The sequence below is a fragment of the Jaculus jaculus genome, chromosome 1 (assembly GCF_020740685.1).
Source record: "Jaculus jaculus isolate mJacJac1 chromosome 1, mJacJac1.mat.Y.cur, whole genome shotgun sequence".
Classification (NCBI taxonomy): domain Eukaryota; kingdom Metazoa; phylum Chordata; class Mammalia; order Rodentia; family Dipodidae; genus Jaculus; species Jaculus jaculus.
In genome coordinates, this window is record NC_059102.1 from 192,925,641 (window position 1) to 192,930,247 (window position 4,607).

The following is a 4,607-nucleotide window of genomic DNA, read 5'->3' on the forward strand; positions in this document are numbered from 1 at the left end:
AATCTTTGAAATACAAGCAAACTGAAACTGTGGTTTTGGACGTAAGTGCCCAGTTGTGCATTTATTTTTCTTCAAAAAAAATTCTTACCTTGTTTAATTCAAGTTTCTCCAGATCTCACTGTAAAAGATGAAATGTCTAGTAAATATTTACATTGCTACCACAGAGACTGATTTAATAAACTTGTATCTCATGATAATATTTCCACTGTTGTTTCTTTTTTTAAAAAATAGCAGAAAATAAAGGAATAAAACAAATTCCAATGTTGCATGCTGTGTCTCTTCATCAAATCCATTTGTGTTTCAAAGAACTAAATGTTATTTGATATAAATTATCTCAGTGGTGGTGCCATTTAATCTATTCATTTACTATGTTTCTATTATTAAAATGTAAGTTCTATGATGAACTATACCATTTAGTTAGTCTCATGAAGCATAAATATGTGAAGCTTTAAATTTAACAGAAAAAAAAATCAAACCAGAGATAATATCTGAGACAATTCAGAGAAAATATAGTGGTATTACAGTTCAGGGTAGAAATAGTCAATCTAGGGATAAAACGAGGTCAAGAACGCATTTCTGGAATTTGATATGTAAGTGGAAACCTAAATGACAAATAGGACTCTAAGGACATTGTAGAGAGCTAAGAATCTTTCTGAAAGAAGGGAACAGTACTGAAAGGAGTATACTACAGATACTTGTAATGTGGCTCCCTACGGATGATACTTGGCGTGTAAAGTACAACTGGAAAAAGACAAGGCTCAGCTGTTATGGAGGAGTGCATGAGCCAGCCCTGAGCAACAGAAAGCTACTGACATGACAGCAGTATTTCTGTTGTTCAGAATAATAAATTACTGTGTTATAGTCAAAAGAGAATGACCCAGAGGAAATACTTAAGCAAATTAGAAGATAACCCAGGTGTAGCAGACAGCTTCAGGTTCACTGACATGAATTTTCAGACCAGGCACAGTTATGGAAGAAGGGATATTATTGAAGCTTTCAGATCTGGGGGAAGTTCCATAAATGGCAGAAGAAGCTGGCCTGCCTTCACAGGCCCAAACACGCAAAGAGAAACACAAGCCTAAAGTCAAAAGCCACAGCACAGCACACTTCAGGAACTCCAACTAGGCACACTTTGCATATCTTTAGATTGAAATCTGAAACCCACCACCACACCTTAAGAGCCACCCAGTGACATTGCCTCCAGCCAGGTGACTGCAGATGAAATCTGCAAACAAATAAACAACTGAATATATTGGGGGCCATCTATTCTTTTCAAACCACCACACCAGGTGAGTAATTATGGTGAATTAGGATAGTACAGTAGTAGGGCCATTGAGAAAAGAGAATTAGGAGGTAGATTAAATAAAATTTGATTTGTGTGTGTGTGTGTGTGTGTGTGTGTGTGTATGATGTTGGAGGTAGAATTTAGGGCCCCATACATTCTAGAAAAGTGCTCTACCATGAAGCTATTTCCTTGGACCATAAATTTGACTTTTGACTATGAGACTGAGGACTAAAAATAAGTCAAAAGAAATTCTTAAACTTTTTTCTCAGGAAACTAGTTTGAAATTGTATCAATTGAGAAAGAAAAAATCAAGGGGAAAGCTGGTTAGAGAAGTGAAGATAATTTTTGTTTCAGACATACTGAGTTTAACAAAAGAATTGTGTCCAATAATCAGGAGGAGATGCACTCAGGTCTGAAGCTCAACAGAGAAATTTAGCCTAAACTTTGAGAGATTGAAGTTTATGACCAAAGACATAGGGGGAAAATTCACTGATAGAGTAGGTGCAGAGCTTGAGGGCATCATATTTAAAAGGAAGCAGCAGGAGAACTTTTAAAATGTCTAAGAGGAGTAAAGGTCAGCACTGGAAATTGATGGAAGAAAGTGCTTTAAGTAGCAAAAAGATCAACTAATGATGAAGATTCCCCGGTAGATCTATTCCAAAGGTGTTTATCCATGACCTTGATGAAATAGGCATCAGTGAGCATGGTAGAGAAATAAGCTGGGTTGCAATGGGTTGAAGAAAGACTGGAATAAATGAAAAAAGGGGTTAAATTGATAATTTCTTCAAAGGACACAAAGAGGAGGGAATAGAGTCAGATGAATAGTTTAAGTGTTTTTCACAAGACATGTTTTTAAAATATTGGAGATGCTCAAGGATCAGTTGGAACTGAGTGGTTGAAAAGACACCATAATTGAATTGTTCAGATACTTTTGCTTTAGAAGTACATGCATTTCTCTAATGTGGGGTTCAAATCAAACATTAAGAAATTAGACTAAATACTGCAGCAATATTCTGTTTTCACTTTCCATTGTTTCTCAAATATTGTAGGTTTAAGTTAGGCATCAGATTTATTTTGACTCATAATTTCCTTAATGTAAACCTGGTTTGGATTTATTATTTGCAAGATGTTTCAAATCAGACTTTTTGGAATATATCCATACAGTTGTTATGTATTTTGCAGCAAAGCTTTCAACTTTCTGAGTAATCATATTGTTTATGTTACACAGTCAGAGTGCAAAACTATGCAAATGTGCCATTCTGTATAGAGTAACTAAGTTTATGATAAAAATTAATAAGATATGTTACACTAATGAGAATGAAATAAGCCTTGACACATTTCTGGCAGATCTAGAGAAATATGAGATATGTCCTCTACCACACACGAAGAGTTGTACAAGAATAACAAAAGATACCATTGTAGGAAGGGCCAGGAATATTCTGTACTTGGACAGATTCTGCCTCCCAGTGGGATCAGGGTAGAAAACTCAGTGACTCTCCAGGTTGAATCAATTCTGAGAGTTTGGAAGAATCTGAAAATCCAGACTGGAAAGTTAGGGACCACCATTGGTGAATTCAAGAGGTGACAAATTCCACAGAGATGTGTATCTGATGAAGACTGGCCACACTAGAAAATGCTCATCAGCAATTACTCAAAGAAAACAGAAAACATAAAGAACTCCCATGGGAATTTTGAAAAGCAAAATAAAACTGCATTGTCATTTTTTGCACGTGTGTGTGCATGGTTACTGGGGAATTAAACTCAGGAGGTCACAGGGTCCCTCAGGCCTTCATACTCGAGCAGCAAGCATACTAACTGCTGAGCCATCTGCCATCCCATAAATTGCCCTTTTTTTTTCTTTTCTTTTCTTTTTTTTTTTTTTGGTTGTTTTTCAAGGTAGGGTCTCACTGTAGCCCAGGCTGACCTGGAATTCACTCTGTGATCTCAGGATGGCCTCAAACTCACAGTGATCCTCCTACTTCAGCCTCTGGATTGAAGGCATGGACCACCATGCATGGCTGTTTTTTTTTTTCTTTTTTTTTTGATACATTCATTTATTCTTCCTATAAATAGAGTTGTGGAAATTATTTGAGAAAATAAAATTGGAAATGAAAATGCTGGTATTCAACAAATGAAACTGTCACGATTATGTTTTTATAAGGTTGAAATGCAAAATGAGTTCAGCATAGAAAGGGTAAGCTACAGATCATGAACTACTACTTGTTTTGTTAATAAAGTTTTATTAAAATATGCCCTCAACCATTCATTTGTGTTCAGTCTGCAGTTATTTTCACACTACCAGTGCAGATGTTAGGAGTTGTTGCAGAGAATATATGGCCTACAAATATGAAAATATTTACTATTGGGCCCTGCAGAAGAAACATTCCCAGTCCATAGTTCAAAGAACAAATTTAGGTCTAAGTAATTTTACTTTCTATAGGTTCCTTTTTCATGTTATATATTAAAACACATGGACACAATGTTAAAGGTTCAAATTATGTACTTACTACCTATGAAAGCTTTATTATTTCACATTTAGCCTTCTCTAGGATTTAAGTAGAAACTGATGAAAAGCAATGAGAGACAAAGAAAGATAAAAGATTCAGTAGCCATGAAAACATCTACTCATAAGGTCACATGTATTTCCAAAGAAAAAATTCTCAAAAGAAATTTCAAGAATTTTAAGATTTCAGGTCTTTGACCAGGTAACTCACAAATTAGAGGTTTAAAGGGTACTGAAGAATCAAACCTAGGGCAGGCAGGCTTGCAAACAAGTGTTTTAACCCCTGAGCAATCTCCCCAGCCCTTCCTGCATCTTTATGGACATCTAATTCCTCCCAGGAAATTAGTTCCTCATCTTAGTCATGCCCTCCAAGGCTCAGGAAACATTGTGGAGCAGGAGGCAGAAAGAATGTAAGACCCAGAGGATGGAAGGAGTTTTTGTGGACCCTACCCTCAGGGCATGAAGTGACTGCTGCAACAATGACCCCACAGCATATGTATGTTGCTACCTCCATACATCCTGCACAATATTGAGTCCATCAACATTTTGACATAGATAATGGAGGAGGGTAGAAAGAATGAGACATAAAAATAGAAGAGGGAATATTTGGAAAGAAGAGGGTGCTTGGTGGAATAGGAGTGGAGGAGGGGAGACAAAAGAAGGTAGTGAAAGAGGATTATGTTCCAATTATAGTATTCTCATATATTAAATTTTTTAAATAAAAATATAGAAGAAATAAAGGAAAAATGTAGCATGTACTGAAAGAACATTAAGTCATCTGCTTACTTGGGTTTTAACTTAAAACTTTCCAAATGCAAG